At 33.6% G+C, this 19510-nt stretch overlaps 1 protein-coding gene across 3 annotated transcripts in view; it reads right to left on the bottom strand.

Moving 5' to 3' along the window:
- CCDC102B (coiled-coil domain containing 102B) overlaps nt 1-19510 on the bottom strand; it is a 138646-nt gene that overhangs the window by 68748 nt on the left and 50388 nt on the right. Inside the window, exons 6-7 of one of the 3 annotated variants that reach the window (XR_015288260.1) lie at nt 12054-12193; nt 8149-9777 (exon numbers count right to left, since the gene is read on the bottom strand). The exons of the other annotated variants lie outside the window; for them this stretch is intronic. The gene's annotated coding sequence lies outside the window, so the exon portion shown is untranslated. Of the gene's footprint in view, nt 1-8148; nt 9778-12053; nt 12194-19510 lie in introns of those variants that run through there. 3 annotated transcript variants of the gene reach the window in all.

The raw sequence follows: 19510 nt of genomic DNA, 5'->3' as shown, positions 1-19510 counted from the left end.
GGGGAGGGAATACTGGCACTACTTGTGCCTGGGGGCAAAATGAAGTATTCCAAAGAACAGCTTGACTCTGCTACTACTAGGCAGTGGATAAGGTAATTCAGTGTTCTCCCTTCCTTTGCACCTTTCAAGAATGTCTGTGTATTATATGTTGTGCTCTTATAGATGTCCCTATAAAATGAAAGTCAGGATACTGCTTTCTGCATTTTACTTTCTGTATTTTCTTACAGCACATAAAAATTCAGTTAAATTCAGAAAGAGTGAATCAAAACAACCCTATATATGGAATATTTCCTTTTTCCATGTGCCCTAAACTAGAGTGCTCAGCCTTTAAAATATGATCAATAGAAAAGAAAATCAACTAAAAAATAATTATACAAATTTACAATCGTATTCTCTTCAATTTTAATAAGAAAATACAAACCAGTGAAACATTACAGAAGTTTGTTTAGAGCTCTCCAAAGACACTGCAACTCTCTAAGATAGCATATATTAATTCTCTAATTATCATATATCCTAGTTTGCTTCAGCTTGGAAAAATAAAAAGTAAAGCAAATTTAGCTTTTGCCTGAATAAACATGCTTAAGATTATTAAGACCTCTTTGGTTTTGAATCACTTCACAAACTATATAGACACTTACAAGAAGTCTGGATTTTAGGCTAGTAACAGGTTTAATGGTACAGTATCTAATCTGGGATTTTGGCCAGAATTGTGTGTTTGAATCATACCTGACTTCTGCACAAAGCTTTTATATAATAAATCTACTTTGGAAAATGGTAGGTTCAGGAGTTTCATATGTTATTATGAGGAAAAGGTTTACTTACTTTGATGTTATCAGTTTGAAATTTTGATGTGCCAGCATTTTTTTTACCAGACCAAACAAATGAAACTTTTTTATGTTCTTATCAGACTGTTAGACAAATCTTGCAAAAGCATTACCGAGGCTATTGAGAATGATGGCTCTGTGCTAAAAAATTTAATCTGGATTGCACCCAAGCATCACTTTTATGCACTTGAAGAGCTTGCAATGAAATTTGGTCTACTTGTAGATGGGATACAGTCTACCAGAATTTTCTTTTTTTTTTTTTTTCTTGAAGTTCTTCATTGATAACACAATAACACAATTGATATAAAACCATATATTTTTAATAAAACTTCAGAAGTGCAGGCAGAAAATCAGAATTATTCTGGCACTTTTGCATGAAAACTTTCTTCCAAAAAAAAAATCCAAAATATTTTGTATCACAATTTAATGCTTTTTAATTTTTTTCAGTTATTTAAGAAAGATGGGTTTACCATCTGGACTAAAAAATGACATCACCTACATTCAAAAATGTATTTTTGGCACCATTGCCAACAACCCTTTAAATAACAGAAAATTAATATTGCAAAATGTTAAGGACAAAGATCTTGAAAAAAATTCTGAAAACACTAATATCTTCATTTTATCTAACATATTTCATCCTCTTTGCCTACCTTCATGAACAAAAAGTTATTTAAGTATTGTGAAGATGACAAATTCCTTGTTTGAATAAGTAAAAAATGAAGGGAATTATAAATCCCTATAAGAACTATTCACAATTTTTCATTTCAAAACAGGGAACTGTAACTTATATACAGAATAAGAATGCAGCTCCTTATCAAAAAGAGCCATTTAGCTAGGACTCAAACTGCTAAGTCATTTTAGGTCAAAGCAAAACACTTTAATCATCACTCAACAAATTGATTAGCAGTCAGGAGTGACTGAGAAACCCAGTGATCTTTTTGCCTGAAACACCGTTTAGTAATTGGACTCCCTCTTATTTTACAAATCTCATCAATCATGAGAAGCATGATGAAATCTCATTTTCATTTCTTCTCACATAAAAAGTGTTGCACAATTGTATTCCACTGAGCTTCTGCCAAGTAAACTTGACCATGTGCAAACATAAATGCACCAGCAGAAAAAAGCAAGATATAAACCAATAGGCAGAGCCTGAATATCCAACAATCCACATGTCAAGTCATTTTTTAGCCCCTGATCACCCCACTGAAAAAGGACAGATGACCAAATACAAGCAAAAATACCCACTGTTAAGTTTGAGGTTGATCAAGTGCAAGGCTCAGCCTTCCTGAAGTTAATGATTGCTGCTGCAGTTTGCAGTTTTGTCAGCAATATCTCATATTCGATTGCTCCTACGGTAATCATGGAAATGGTGGTGATAGAGCAGCATGGAATCATTTATCTTCTTTCAGGATAGCCTTTGTTAGATAATCAGCAGTAGCCCTGCTGCTATTTGTCAATAACCAAAAACATACTTGTGACCAAACTGCCTGAGACACCTGTTAGTAGGGCAATACTTCAAGTTTCCACAACTCTAACAATTTTATCTTTCATTTTTCTTATCAACAGTTTGTTGTAGGACTGCTTTGAATGGTACCTGAAAATGCCTGCACTCCGAACTCTATCCAGCCTAAATACCACAGGAAGATGATGTCACTATTCTCTCCACATTTCTTTTTAAATGAGATAGAAAATTAAGTAGAAAAATTACAGTTTTAGAGAGATAGGCTCTCCATGTTCTTTGCTTCTAGCAGCTGTACTTTGGTCTGGAATATTCTTAAATATGAACAATATATTCTTAATGCTCACAACAGGTTATATTAATTTCCAGCTTTGGTTTCTCACAGTTCATATGAAAGAAAAAAACAATATTCAGAATGTGGAAAAATTAATTTGCTGATGTTAATTCCAAGACTCGCTTAGTTTTTCAGCTTCATTTCCCTTTGTTTAAATTGCAATCTTTGCCACTTTATCAAGTTTTTATATTCTCAGCATGATCAATATTCAGAAAGGAAATGAACCATGTATTTCTTACAACTGAAAACCTACAGATTTGCAGCTTTATCAATACTTCAATTATTTTTATATCTCACTTTATGTAAAGATTGTTTTCAAATCAAAACAATGAAAGTAAGGAGATATCTTTGCAAATAAAATTACTTTAAGAATCAAGATATTGAAAATTGTCTCTTTGCCTAGGAGAATTTTTGGTGGAAACTAGCTGGACAAAACCAAAATATAGTAATTTCAGAACCTATTCTATTTGGATAGTGGGAGATTTCCTGTTAATTCTTGTTGTAATATTATTCAGGTAGACTGATTTCTTAAGGAAAAAAAGTCATTGAAAATCTAGAAACTTTAAATCTGAATTTCTATTTTTTACATATTTTTTCTATTGAAATACAGCAAGCTAAATTAAAGTTTTACTGAATATAACCCAGTATGACTAAAGTACTTAAAGTGAAAATTCTTCCTTTTTTTACTTTGGTAGAACATAAATGTATATACATACATATGGCTGTTACACCAAAAATCCTCTCTTCTTTTATCCTATTTGTCTTTGAGTTTTTACAGCAGCACTCACAAAATAAACATGGAGATTAAAAAATTTCCCCATTATTAAAGCAACTGTAGTAGTAAAACTATCTACACAACCAGAAGTTTAATGCTTAAAAGATCAGTACCTTGCAGAGACCTGCTGATTATTGCAGTTACTGACAGTACAGTATATCAACACCAAAGCAAGCCAAAAATCTTTCTTGCACTTTTATTCATATTTCACTCATAGTCATCTTTTCTTTATAATTTTTTACCTTTGCATGATTTCTCAGCTGCAGTTGACAGATTGAGTAAATATAAATCAATATTAACACCCCTGAAGCACAGAGAACTAAGCACAATCTCATAGATAAGCTTTATTTGTATGGATATTGATTTAAATCTTTATTCATATATTATATCATCGAGTTAGAGTAGATACTGTAAAATGCAGTAAAATTCTTTAGCACTGCTCATACACTAATATTGGCTATTAATAATTGCTGATTAAGATCAACTACTGAGTAACAATTAATTGAATATTTTATCTTCTACGTGTTTCTCTTAGGCATATTGCATTCATATAAAAATTTGGGAAGATTGAAATTTTTGACTCTGCAGTTAATTTTATGGGATGTAAATGTCCAATCACCGTAATTTGAGGTAAACACAAAATACGAAGTTGTGCCGAATGAATGCTGTGCTAGAGATAGAGCAAGCAGTCTGTGTTGATCCTTCAGGCCATTAATGAACTTTCACAGAAATATGTTTAAATAGGATCTACATGTTGTTCAGTCTTAATCCAGCACTTTTTTCCTAAGTGACCACCTCATTAATGACTGACAAGGAATTGTATTCAAAGCTTTAAGGAGCAATTCCTGCAAGAAGATCATTAGGTAGGGCAGGCAAAGGAGAAGTACCATTACAGAGCTCACCTAGAAGTTCTCCTCTTTAACTTCTCATAGTTTCAGAATTTTGGAAACATCTCTGCAGTATGGTTATGCCTTTCAAAATGATACACAATATATTATGTCACATTTATGCCATACAGATACTTAATGCAAATACTGTTGCGACCTCCCTCTAATTCTCCCGATGAGGATTATCGTTGTTTTCATGCTTGGTCAGGAGCAAAAAAAAAAATACAATAGTGAATTTTTAGAGTACTGTAATAAAAAAAATTTAAAAATAAAAGTGCTGCAAATAGTCTATTTATTGATGTAAGTTATGTGCATTTCTCTCACAAAGATTGAAAATTCTCCAGGGCAGGTATAAAAGGCATAAAATACAGTTTACATCCAAATCTTCCATCCTTATTGACTGTCAGTTTGGTAGATGCAGTAAATAAAAATCTCATATCATCATACTATTTACTGCCTTTGAGGCACTGAAAATTTTCTTAAGGTATTATTAATCAATTCCAATAATTACTTCTCCTAATTCCCAGAGGTGTTTTCAGCATCATTAACAGATATGCAAAAAAGACCAACAAAAATCACTGAGCAGGAAAACTACTCAGTATAATTGTCTGTCCACAAAGGAGTGTGAGAAATGGATATTACCACCCTTCTTTGCATAACATAAGATCTCTGAACAAATCGACATACCTTTAATCTGTGTCAAAAGGCAGTTGCTTGTATTACCTTTATATTAGCAAATACATCTACACAATGAATGAATTCAAGCTGAGACATTCCTAGTTTACATGTGACTTTTATTAAACAAGGGCAGGTCTCCACAGATTTAAAATGCCAAATAAGAAATTCTGCTTAGCAAGCATGAAGTACACCCCAACAAAAGCATTACACTTCTACCAAATTTACTGATGCAAATACTGTAAACTTATGAGTCCCTTTCCCTTTTAGATGTTACAGAACCCACAATCATGCTTCATTTAACTTCTTTAGGTCTGTTGCAGCAATTGTCAGAGGAGGAAACAACAAAAACTCTTACACAATCCTCTGACACACAGAAATAGAAAATAAAATTCAACAGTCAATGTAGCTTTTAAAACTGCAGTACAGACATTTATGGTGTACCGTGACCCACACCTGCAAATTTGAACAGGCAGAATCCAACATACATGACCTAAGTTGCAGCATTGCCTTAGTTTTTCTACCCACAGCAGTTTGATGAATCAAGCACCAAGATTTTCAAGGTAGAAGATTTAGTATCCTCTCTGCTCAGAGGACATAAATAATTGTCAGTTTATTGAATAAAAAAAAAATTCTTGAATTTTAATGAATTGGAAAGAGAAACTGGGGAAAGAAATTGCAATTCCTACAACCGTTCTGGAGAGAAATGGCACAAAAAAGCAATTCAGAGATAAATTTTACACCTAATAGTGCATATACACTGAAATTACATCCTTATTTTCTTATTTTTTCTCATATTTGCCTCTTAAAAACAGTAATTATTGCTCAAAGGTTTACATCCATTCAAATCCATAGGAACAGAGCCAAAATTTGTAGGCAAGACTTCTTCCTAACCATTTTTCTTTGTTTATTTTCCACATTTATCAATGAGCACTCTTAAATTTTCAAGACAAACTGGTTCTTTTGACTTTTTTCTCTAACCTCAGTCACAGAAAATTCCTTTTCAAGCACTATCTTTGCAATATCTTAGAAAATGAATTATCTGTGTCCAGATGAACCTTTGCTTGTACTCCCAAGTCAATTACTTTCTCTTATGGGTATCAGCCGAACCACTTCACAGCTTTTATCGGTCACTGTGTGATCAGACTCTGTTGGGATGTATGATAAATAGTTAACTATGGGTTTAAACAAGCTGCCTTCAAAAGAATCCATGGACCTCAGGCCATTCAATTATAGAGATTTACGGCACTGTAGCAAATTTTTTTTAAGACCCCATGTTCCTCAGGCAGCAGAATTCTGAGAAACAGGAGTGTGGGACAAGGTACATAAAAACAACTAAATGCTAGTACACTCTGAAAGAAAGCATTTTAGACCAAAAGGAGAGATAATTTTTTGTTTGTTTTATTATTAGGTAGGAGCTGGAAAAGCAAAATGTGAGAAAGGCAAGCTGTTCCACTGAAGCTGTTTAGTTTCATAATATATCTCTGGAGACACAACTTTCCGCCACTCTCCTTGAATGAAAAGTTACGAAAGGAAAAATGGTCATTGAGTAAGGCTGTAGAACATCAAACCTTGCATATTCTAAAAAACAGGAGCATGGATAAGTACATAGGGTTCCTTCTGGTATTATATATTGAGTTACATCTTACTTTCAATTGTTCAAAGATTAAATTTTTATTAGTCTTTTTCTCCCAAACACTTTTAATATATTGACAGAAAGTATGATGTCTGATGCAACTTGATTTCATAGTTTCTTGGAAGAGACCTTTAACATCATCAAATCCAACCCAGCTAAATACAATAAAAATTATAGTGTATCTTTGCTATAGTTACCTGTAAGAGGATCAACAAGTGTCTTTCCAACGAATTTAACTGATCAGCCCTAAAAGCAGAACCACCACCACACCCCACCCCCAAAACCATACTAAAAAACCCTAAGCCAAACAAAAGATAAACCCCAAAATTTAAAAATCCACACAGTAAAGGGTGTCTACATGAAATATATTTCAAATTTTAAATTGAAAATGTGGGGGTGATGCCAGTCCATGTAGTAATTTGACCTTACTCATGGAAGGCCAGAGAATTTCCATTAACTTGGCAGTGCAACATCTCATGTCTTGTCTTGACCAGAATTGAGTTTAGCAATGTGAATATGATTTATGGCAAAGGTCTGACAAATCAATAAAGCTGATAAGTAGCAAACATTACCCCTATTTGTTACACTGGGGTTGGAGGAGGCCATCACAGAATATAAACTAATAGTTGCTAACTGCCTTCACAAAGGGGCAAACACAGTTTAGGTAGCAATCAACAAACAGAAGTCAATCATTGGCAGGGTGTTTGAAAACATTAAAAAATAAAAAAATCCCATGACAGACTCAAATCTGAGATGAAAACAAATAGTCACCACCAATTATAAAATTCTTCATTTAAAAAAAATCAGGACAGATAGCTTCCTGTAATCCTTGCCCCTACTCCATCCCTCCTGAGGATGTGTACCAACCTAAAATACTGGGCTGACATCAGAAAGATGAGAAAAATATCAGAGAAGTGGAAAACTTGAGTCATTTATGTACCACAAATTTAACAATATTTATATTTAAGCTTTTCTTTATCACGTACATATTTCAGTCTGTAAATTTCAGAGTCATTGTAACTGAGATAGTAGCTACTTATTTGGATTACACAATTAGACTTTAATTAGACTAACCTTGATTTCTACTGGTATTATAGCATAATCCAAAGCATGGATGTGCTTCCTGGATTTGTACCAAATTCATATGATCTTCCTAATTTCAAGATATCCTCATTATGAACTCCTTTAATTATTTTATATTTTCTTTCTTTGTCTTAGTCTGCTACTGTAACCACTCCACAGCATTTAATCAATCACTCAAAAAGAAGAAGCAACAAATCAGGAACAACTTCAAAGTTTACTATGCTTAAAACAATGTTAACAAACTATGGTTTACTCACAGTAGTGAACTCCAAATCTTAAACAGAGTGATAGATAATTTTCAATGAAGAATATGATTGAACAGCATTTAATTAATGGCTTCCTCTCTAATGCCTATTACTATGCTAGTAAAATAGAAACCAAAAAGGATCGGGTTTGTGAAGAGACTACTTAATTTTTTATGCTGCTTCTAATCCCTCTAAGATGAAAAAGAAAATCAGAGAACCCAGAAAAATTCATATGAAGCATTTATTGCTGTGGCTCAAGAAGTAAATGAAATTTGAAAATTAATGTCTTCACTGGTTTAAACATAAATATCCATTTATGGTGAACAAACAAACAAACAAAAACCCAACATTTTTTATTTATTTTTGATGGATAATTTGGCAATTTAGCTAATTAATTAAATTTAGCTAATAATTTGGCGAATGGACAGATACTACAGACCTAACCAGATGTTTTCTGCTTTATTCCAGTCTTCTGATCTTGAGATGTAAAAAATGTAAAAAATTTTGCACACCTACAGAAAACTGCATTGTATGACAACTGCATGTCCCTCAAAACACAGGAAGAGATGGGATTTAATGCCTTGCCAGAACAGTTAAGAAAAAAAAAGCCTATTAAGTGTTTTGAATGCTCTTGATACATAATGAAGTATCAGCTGAAATAACAGAGATGAACTCTACTGGCATTTCATAGAATCTCTTTATGTTGATGGTAGACAGACAAAGCATAAAAAGATTTTAAAGAAAAATCTAAAATACCACAAAAGGACAATAATTGGCAGTGTTTTTCTTTTTTTCTTCTTAATCCTGACATCAGAAGAAACAATCTTACTTCTAGACATAAGTTCCTGAAAGGAAATGCTGACATTGCAATTAAGACAGAGCTATGGCAAACAAAGAAGGAATCATGTTGTAAATGTGAATCTTCAAATATGGTCAAGTAATTAGAGACAACGATAATTTAAAAAAGACAAATCACAGAGGAATTGTTAAACAGGAAGAAAACCAATTAAGAGCAAGCGAAGGAGCTCATATTAAATTATATTGTAAATTCTGTCTTTACCACTCTCAAGTCTGTTAGACTTTCAAAATACAACATTCAGACAGAAAACAAAAAAAATCTGTAATTTTTACTAAAAAGTAAAAAAAAACCTGAAAGTAAAATTTCAGCTCCCTTTCCCTCCTCCCACCCTCAGTATCAGGCTCATTTAATCAGTATTTACAACTTTTGTTGTGCTATATTCTGAACATATAATACTGAAGTGACAATGGAGATGCCCCACATAATTATTTATTAGGAGCACTGAATTTTTGGTGTGGTGGAAAAGGGTTCTTGGATGAATCAGGAATCCCATAATGGAATTACTCCTCTAATAGATTAAAATAAATATGTCAAATGAATACGTGTTTTACTATTTAAATAGTAATAAATTCGTTTACTAGTCCCTGTTTCCTTTAGCTTGCCCTTACTAAGACTGATTCAACTAGAATTATTATACTAGCTATTTTCTAATGCAATCTTGCTCAAATCACAAAATTTCTCATGTTACTAAAACAGGATCATGATATTACCACAAACACCATAGATACGGACCAATAAAATATATATTTTTTTGCCTCTGTATCATATTGTAATGGAATGATAGTAACAGAATCTCACAGTATTATGCAGCAATCCTTAGCTACACAGAGAGATGGTACTTTTACCCCTAGGTATTATTACTTTGTTCTTTTCACCATATGTTACTTACAAAAAAAGAGCAGATGGAACATTTATTTTTTAATAAAGATGGGTACAGGAATCCTGGTCCACCTCCAGATTATAGCTAAAAGGTGTTCTAAAGGCTGTGAATCTGTCAAAACTATTAGAAGAAAATGTCCAATTAGAAATGCATAATGATAGTGTTTCTATTAGCATAATTAAATATGTATATGTCATTCACATAGTTTAGTTTCATCCACTCTTTCTGTTTATTGCCTACATTCTATCAACATAAAGAAGTAAAATAAATTATTGAAAGAAATGCTTCAGACAGACAAATGATGTCTCTTTTTAAGCAAAGTAATACAGCATTAAATCATCCTTAGAAAAGAGATCAGTGTAACCTGAAGGAATCTTTCATAGCTGTACTTATTTTATTGGGATAGAGTTGATTTTCTCCACAGCAGCTCCTACAATGCTGTATTTTGAATTACTGAACAAAGCAGTGTTGGAACATGAGTTGTTTCAGCTATTGCTGAGCAGTACCTACACAAAATCCCAGCCTTTTCTGCTTGTGTTGCCTTGACAGCGAGGGGACTGGGGATGGGCAAGAGGCTATGAGGGGATGCAGCTCAGAAAGCTGAACCCAGCTGGACAGAGATATCCCATACCATGCTGTGCTCAGCATGTAAAGCTGGAGGAAGAAGAAGAGACAGGGCATTCAGAGAAGGAAAGCTACATAACAGAGCTCTGGTTTTGTTACCATTTACCTTTCTCAGGTAGACATATTGCTCTAGTGCTCAGCAACATGTACAGATGTCCTACTTAGCAAATAAGTACAACAAATCATAATTTCCAAGACAGCTCTATTGAGTATGATGTGCACAGATGATAGGAGCACATTCAGGGTAGGCAATACATTTTTCTCACATTAAATTTACAGTGTGAGGTCAAACCAGCAATGCAGAGCGCTGCAGTGTGACTTCTGCTTTTCCCAAAATCAGGGCTCAAGTCTTATGAAGCAGATCTGCATAATGGACCTGCCCTGGATCCTCAGATTTTCAGTTAGAAAGTTTTGTAATCAATTCAAGATTTGTATGTTGAACAAGACCACTACCAAACCTCTATGAACAAGACCTCTGAATGCCGCTTGAATGTAATTTCTGTGGGTGGGGGAGAGAGGAGATATGAACACCTTAAAACCTCACTGTGCTTTTTGGTTGCTTGTTTTTTATTGCACCCTTGTACTACATCTTGAGATGGGTGCTATCACACTGACAAGATCATGTTTTTCCAGTAACAGTCCTTCTGTAAATACAGTCCTTCATATGTCATCATAGGTATTTAATGCATACATTAATCTAGCTCAGTTTACCAATTCCACACAGCTGCTGTATATTTAATACATATGGAAAGGTCAAAAGCCACATTGCCATCTAGATTATCTTACTGACTTGCATAAGAAATTTCATACAGTTGTCCTAAATACACATTAGAACATCATGTTAACACAATATATTCTTATTAAGCTTTTGTTTCCAAAATAAACTTTTCTCTCTTGCTGATCCACGGGTGAGTTTTTTGTGAACAATAGATCTCTGCAGTAACCACGTGGAAATGCTACCTGGCACAAAGGGTTAAAAAAACCACCCCAAAACCATATAATTTTGATTATGTTCCTGAAAGCTATTGAGTTAGTACAGTGTGGTGGCAAGAATTCACAATAAGCAATTTTCAGAGCACATCCAAAGCCACGGTAATGTTTCTATTTCTGATCTTGAAAAGAAAGTATGTAGCACTATTCTTCCCTCAGATCACCCAGAAGGTAACTCTAATATGTGAGCTATGAGAACTGAAAGGCATTTTTGACAAGTCTCCTGAGCAATTTATCTGAGGACTATTCTAAAGCAGCATAATTTTCCTGTCAACATTTGCTAGTGTCATCGGGTGACTTATGCCTGGTTTTGTAGCAGGGGTGAAAAGTAAGAGGACACAATACATAGAACAAGTGAAAAAGTTTAAAGATGAATCTATCACAGCATTCTTCTTGGCTTGTGAGGACAATGCATAGAAAGATAGTACCATATCATAAAAATCTGGATTTAGAAAATATGCTTTCCACCATTTCCCATATGTTTTTCAAATCAAAAATTCCTGTTTGTCCAATCTAACAAGGCCTAATTTTTCCCTTCTCAGTGGGAATTGTTCAAGCATTAAGATGCTGCTCAACCATTTCCTACCATGTTAATGGCATGCTTTCTACCACATATAGAAATAGAAATCAATGATGTTGAGAGGCAAAAAAAAAGTAGATTAGCTTAAAAATATGTTGGGGTTTTTTTAAATCATTTAAATATTAAAGACTCAAAATAAGAAACAGACTATACAACTATATAATTTCAACAACAAAAATTTTGAGTGAAAGGTTATATTTACCTTGGGATGTATTAGAAAAGGCCACCATATCACGGGTGACATTTCTAAATATCAATTTAGCTGATCTTATGGAACAGCACCTCTTTCTCTGCAGCCAAACTGAACAAATACTCCAGTACAAGTTCCTTAGCCCAGCAGCGCTGTTTAAAAATAAGAAAAATACAAATTCATATCTTTTGTCCACAGTTCAAAGGTAGATAGGAAATACTGCAGCCTACATGCACATTCAAGCTGGACTGTATCAGCCTGCTTTTACTAGTCCAAATCCACAGCTCAGTGGATTATACACAGACAGCTCATATAATTTAAGATACTGAATATCTTAATTTATAATAATTATTGTGTTAAAAGAAAAATACATCAGGTAGGTAAGAGATCACAGCAGATAGACAAGTGATTGCATAGTATCTATTTTAGTGTTCATAAATAGCATCTGTAAAGACTTCTGATTCTCTTATGCTGATTTACTGCTTGAAGGTTTAAGAAAGTTGAGTTCACATCGATGTGCCTGAGTTTTGGAGCATTCCATGAACTGGATGGTCCACAATTTACCTATGATTCTCTACCACTACAAAACATTCTTGGTTCTATTTGTATTACTAGTGTAAAACCAAACTATATTTTCTGTACTGGTCTGTATTGGGACTAGTGTCATTTAATATATTCATGAATGACAAAGATGAAGGAATTGAGTTCACTCTCAGCAAATTTGCAGGTGACACCAAGCTGAGCGGTGCAGTTAACCCACCTGAAGGTCGAGATGCCATCCAGAGGGACCTGGACAAACTCCAATGCAAATGTCAGGAGATTTCACGAGACTGAGTGCAAGGGCTGCACCTGGGTCAGGACAACCCCTGGCATCAGCACAGGCTGGGAGATGAACAGATTGGGAACAGCTCTGCCAGGAAGGATTTGGGGGTGCTGGTGGATGAGAGGCTGGATGTGACCCAGCCATGTGTGTTTGGAGCCCAGAAAGCCAGAAGTGTCCTGGGCTGCATCCAAAGCAGCATGGGCAGCACAACAAGGGAGGGAATTCTGTCCATCTGCTCTGCTCTGCTCTGGTGAGACCCCACCTGGAACCCTGCATCCAACTCTGTATGAGAAAGACATGCACCTGCTGGAGTAAGTCCAGAGGAGGCCACCAAGTTAATTAGAGGAAAGGAGCACCTCTCCCATCTCTCCCATGAGTCAAAACAGAGAATTGTGTTTCTTTGACCTGGAAAAAAGGCTGCTTTGGGGTGACCTAACTGTGACCTTCCAATACCCGAAGGGAGCCTACAAGAAAAATGGAGAGGGCATTTTACAAGGCTGTCTAGTGACAGGGCAGGAGGGAATGGCTTCAAACCGAAAGAGGGCAGGTTTAGATTAGACATTATGAAGAAATCCTTTACTGTGGCAGTGATGAGTCAGTGGAACAGGTTGCCCAGAGAAGTAGTGAAGGTCCCATCCCTGGAAGTGTTCAAAAGCAGGGCAGATGGAGCTCTAATGGTCCATTGGAAATTGCCTCTGCACATGGCAGTGGGGTTGGAACTAAATTGTCTTTAAGATCCCTTCTACCATAAACATTCTGTGATTCTCTAATTCTATTATTCCATATATGTTATTTGAGTGTATGTACATAGCTGTGATTTTTACCACAGCTAATTTTTTTTACAAAAAATTAAATTAAAATTAAATTAAAATTTTAAATTTTAAATTCATATCAACATTTTAGGTGAAAAAAAAAAAAAAACAGCCCTAAAATTTGTTCCCTCCTTGTCTCATCCCTCTTCAGATAAGTTATTTTTACCTTCTATGCAGGAACCCTATTTCTAAACCTAAAGAAGTTTATTTAAAATACAATGTACATTTACAATACACCAGCTAACAACTCTTTTTTCATAAAAGAGCCCAAAGTGTAATGTGCTTTCGATCCAAAAAAAATTCCAATCATTTTTAGGGCTGTGTGATTTTAAAGGATAGTTCCATTTTCTTCTTCTTGGCTCAAAACAAGAAGCCTCAAATAAGTAAAATTTTTTTCTGTGTCTAGTTTTGTATGACCATTTATAGAAATAATCAGAAGTGATCCTAACATAATTAATTTTTATATCCTTTTCAGGACAGAGAAAAGACAATGTCTTGTATTTGAACATTCAATAATTTAGAGAATATACAAAGAACAAGTAAAGGTTTGCAAGATTGAACACAAATATTTTTAAAAACTCCTTTTTAAAAACCACGTTGCTTTGATTATAGATATTTTGGGTCTTTATTCATCAACTGATTCTATTTTATCTTTTCAGTATGTGAACACATATTTATAATGGACAAAACACAAACGCATAGTATAAATATAGCTATTCAGAAAATTATAGAAAATTATATAGAACATACTTTATCATTCCAAAGTATTGTATGCAAGTTAGGGAATCATGTCCAAGATTTCAGAGCCAAATCATGTTTTCATTACAAAGAAAAAAAGAGAGGTTTTATTCATTTTTCCATATGAGGAATAAGAATTTGAAACTATTTCTAGACATTTCTCCTCATAAACTCCAGTTTACACAACTTCTGTTTGATTGGCGTATGACCTTCAGCATTCCAAAGTGTAAAACTTCTGCTTCATGCACATGATCCTGATTGGTTCTTATGAAATTTAATATCCTGAGGCATTTGATTTAACATTTCTGTGTGAGTTGCATCCACTGTTCATGAAATTAACTTATCTGCATTTAGAAGCTAGTAAGCACCACACACTTGGAAAGGTCTCCTTGAAAACCTCTTGTGACTTGTCATCATGTATTTGGGTCACTAGTAATAAATTCTTTATAAATAAGTTACAGGCTAAATTTCATGACCTGAAACATTTCAGAAAAATAAGCACTTGGAAGAAAATAATTTGTTATTGGATAAGAACTAACTAATATAGTGAAAAAAATTATTAGAAACTCAAAAAATATATTTTCTAATCCTTCATTACCTAATCAATTAGTAACAGAATACTAAATTGCAGTCACAATGGTATAGGGCATATAATTTCTTTAATATTTCTATCTTCCTATTTCAGGGAATACATACATTCATCACAAAAACCCCATAAACATTCAAGGCTTTGTATAATCTTTACTATCCTTCATTTTTCAGAGTGAGCATTGCAATTTTTTACCATTATTGAAGCTTTTATTACATCTTGATGGAAACAAACTGAACAGTTTATAAGCTACGAATCTGTTGTGAAGTGTTGTGAAAACAGAAAAGGGTCAAATCTAGTTTTGTTGAGAATTAAAAAATTAAAATATGTCTCATTATTTTACTCTAGGACCTTATGTTTTTTTCTCTATATAGCACACTTTCCTATTTTTTTTTTAATTTTTGGAGTCAATGTTTTCTAAATCATAAAGATTATTTTTGTATATAAAATGAAATAATTTATTTATTAGACTTAAGAAGTCCCAGTAAGGTCAATGGAAATAAAGTTTACTCTCAGCACAGCCATCAGTTTCTGAAACAAACAGAAACATCAATAGCTTGCTTCACCTAATCAATGCAGACAGATTGATTTTTCAGAAGGCAGACTATTATATATGTCTGAGTACCATGACCTTTCAGATTTTTCCAACAATATTCTTCATGTAAATTGATCTGCCTTATACCATGGGAGCCAGGGATGCAGAACTGCCAAAAGCATTCACTTCCACTTAGTTAGCTGGAAATATTACTTCTCACGAAAAAGCACTTTCTTCAGTCATGGTGCATCGTGTGATGAGTTGTAAATGTCTAAGACAATTCAAAACTGCAGATACCTTTACACCTAGTAATCATAAAACCACAAGAGTGTGAATGTAGAGTAATTGATTTAAACTTATCAGTTCTAGGCCATTAGATTTGGTAAAAGGTATTTCCACTCAACTATACAGGAGCCCATTATAGTCATTTCCAGTTGAAGGTCAGCAATCACCAGTGTTGACCTTCAACATGACATAAAAGTTATTAATTGATTAGTTTACCAGAACAATAAATAACCACAAAACCATAGCAAAAAACCCAAAATACATACAAAAACAAACAAAAAAAACCCCACCAAAATAAAGCAAACAAACTTACAAAACAAAAACACAGTTAAAAAAAACAAAACTAGCTCACATTTAGTCAATATGAACATAAGAAACTTAATATTTTGGTGAATTAGGGTGGGCTGAAACTATCCCTGTTCAACAGTTTTATAGCCTCTTAGCCAATTTTTAATTCAGATACAGCCATTTGATACTAAGTGATGGACGGTGGGGTTCTAAGGGCAGAGATTTGGCTTCCTGGGCTTTGGGCCAATTTAGAGGCAGTATAGCTGAGGGCATGTCCCTGCTCCCCTTTTAGAAAGGACCTTAAATAAAGCTTGGACAAAATGCTCAGCTGGAAACCAAAAGTAAGTGCTGCTCAACTCCTGGCTTTGCTTCCCTTGGGGAATGGGTGCCTCTCTGACATATTGGGGTAGAGGTTCACATACAGTTTTGATGCTGACACCAAAATAAGAGAAGCACAACATAAGAGGAAATCTGGATTCTAAATACTTACAGCCATTACATGCCTATACAACACTGTCAGAAAAAGCAGTCTCCATAGACTAATCTCTTGCAAAATTACAGGGACCTCTTGCAAACTCTAAGAGAGAAAAATGTTTTCTAGGGTAACCTTTGTAAGGGTGTCTAAAACCCACTTAAGCAAGGTGTACAATAGTGTATTAAATATAGTACACTATCTGGCACTAAGGAAATTGCATCTTCCAACATGGTTGCAACTCATTTGCATTACACATTTGGTAATGTGAAAATAAATGCCCTTGGTAGATGTATGGCTGGAAGTAAGAAATGTAAGTAGTAAGAAGTAAAAATGTCTGGATACCATTTATTATGGTATCTAAGAGTTCCTGCTAAATGACTTCACGATTGATATTTCTGCTTGTACATAATAGGTAAAATAATGTTGAAGATTATTTATTTCCCTTTGAAATTATATGTGAACACAGCTTGAGAATGTCTTGAAATTGTTTTTTAACATATTCACTTCCCAACTATAATTAAATGAAAATACTAGAAATATTAGATGTTATTCCCTTACCAAAAAACCAAAAAGGAATTTCTTTCACAATGTTTTGGCAATAAGAAGTGCAGTTTTAGACTACAATAAAAGTACGGCTTTAGCATCATCAAGTAAAAATAAAATTCTGGTCAAAACATCTTAAAAAGAAAAGAAAAAGAAAAAAACCAGAAAAAAAGGATTTCGCCTTTAGGTAGAGAAATAGCTTTGGTTATCTTACCTAAACTATTATTTTCCCTCATCACAAATTTTCTGGAACAGAAAGAAGTCAATATTCCTAAACTGAGAAAAGCAAAGCATATGGGAAGGGATGAGGTCAGACAAGAGGTGTTCAGATCCATAGGTAAGTATTTATGCTACTAGGAGACTACATGTCGCCAATGTGCACAAAAAAGTGCTGTTTTTAAGAAACTGAATCTTGAGAAAATTATCTTAAATAATAACAAAATAAAAGCTGTTATTTCTGTTTTCTTCTTTGGCACAGGACTAAATTTTGATGAAATTCTTAAGCCTCAAAGTATTGTGCTTTTTTTTTCTTTTTTTTTTTTTTTAAAAAAAATAAGGTCTAATGAAGAAATACCAGATTATTTCCAGTTAGACTTTGATTACTCTTACTTAGATTGTTTAAAGAATTGAAATTTCCAAATGTCAAAAATGTTCAAATCCATGAGTACACATTTTTAAGAGATACTGCTGAGGAACAATTCCTTTTTTTTTTTTCCAAGACTGTTGAAAGATGTCCCAAATTGAAGGCTGAATTAGCCTCTTTTTATATATTTTTTAAAATTTTTCTTAAAAAGTAATTTGAATCACAGAATATCCTGAGTTAGAAGGCTCCCACAAAGATAAGTCCAACTCCTTTTCCTGCAACAAGTGAATTTGAAAGTCTGCTACTTCAAAGAAGCTGAAATTTAATCAGAGGTATTTTAAAATATTCAGTGATGGTAGCAAGTACCTTGCCAACTGAAACAAGCTTTCAGATATTTCATACAGGACCAAAATTTCTATATAATTGAAAAGATTAATCACTGATTACTCAGATTTGACAGGCTGAATTCAAAGGAATGAAACTTGAACAGAGCATTGACACACTTGGACGCAGATTTTCCTCTTTACCGAATGACAACTTAATCATGAGACATAAGAAAAAAAATGAGTAAAATTCCTGACCTTCTATCAACAGCAATAATGTTAAGAAAATACTTCAGGAATTAATAAAATGGGGAAAAAAAAGATAATTGAAGATTGGAATTCTATCTTATTACAGATTTTAGGAATAATCTGAAAACATGTTCAAGTCTGAGAATAGAGAAGAAAAAAGTTAAATCAGTTTCTCATACATATATTCTGGGGTAGGGTCTACAGTGGTTATTTCATAAGGGAACTAGATAAAATATTATATCACATGAATAATGTAACTATCTTTTTACAAGGGGGAAAAATAGATCTTAAAATCTGGCAGTATTTTAAAAAAGATAACTAAAAATGCTCAAATAGGATATAAGGAACAACTTTCAGAAATTGTAAAAGCTATTATTAATCCTTTTTCTAACAAATCAACAGCAAAAAACCTCATAGTCTATTGACATTTCCATAAACAATGTCAAAAACTAAGGAAACAAGAAAGTCACTTGAGTTTCCTCTGTATTCACATGGGAGAAGCATGGAAATAATTCTGTGCTCGTATTTTAGATAGATAGATAGATAGATAGATAGATAGATAGATAGATAGATAGATATAGACAAATATATAGATATGTGTATTGATATATATCTATATATATATAGATTCCATCAGAGGATCTGTCTCAAACTTAACATTGTCATAAATCAAAGAGATAAAATGGGTAATTAGAAAGTCCTGGAACTTCAATGTCTGGAACCAGACATTAAAGAATTCAAAAAGCCTGGAAAACAGTTAATACAAGGACAATTTTTAAAATCCTTCAAGAGGGTATAAAAAAGCCCAGAAAGAACTAATACTGACATTCTTAATTGCAAATAAGATGAGGCATGGGCAAATATGATTTATTGAAGAAGAATAAAAACAATTTTTATTCAAAAAAAATCTTAGGTCTTACTAACTTATGCCAGTTTTCTGAATGAGTCAATAAATTGACTCTGTTAGATCAGAGGTCTAGGCAGGACTTCAAATGGCATTTAACAAAGGTCTTCTACAATGATTCTTAGAGAAACTTAGTTGACACAGAAAAAGGCTCTTCCATACTGAAATACCTAGTTACTAAATTAGGAAACAGTAAGTAAGAAGGGAAAGAAGAAAGGAATAATTGAGCAGTTTCCATGGTGTTGGAAGATCATATCAATGATGGTGTGAAGAAAGAGGGAACTGAATTAATTTTCTATTTCAGTATCATGGAAATTTAAAA

The sequence above is a fragment of the Cyanistes caeruleus genome, chromosome 1 (assembly GCF_971803275.1).
Source record: "Cyanistes caeruleus chromosome 1, bCyaCae1.hap1.1, whole genome shotgun sequence".
Classification (NCBI taxonomy): domain Eukaryota; kingdom Metazoa; phylum Chordata; class Aves; order Passeriformes; family Paridae; genus Cyanistes; species Cyanistes caeruleus.
Note: the sequence above shows the minus strand (reverse complement) of the source record. Positions and strands in the feature narration are given on the sequence as shown.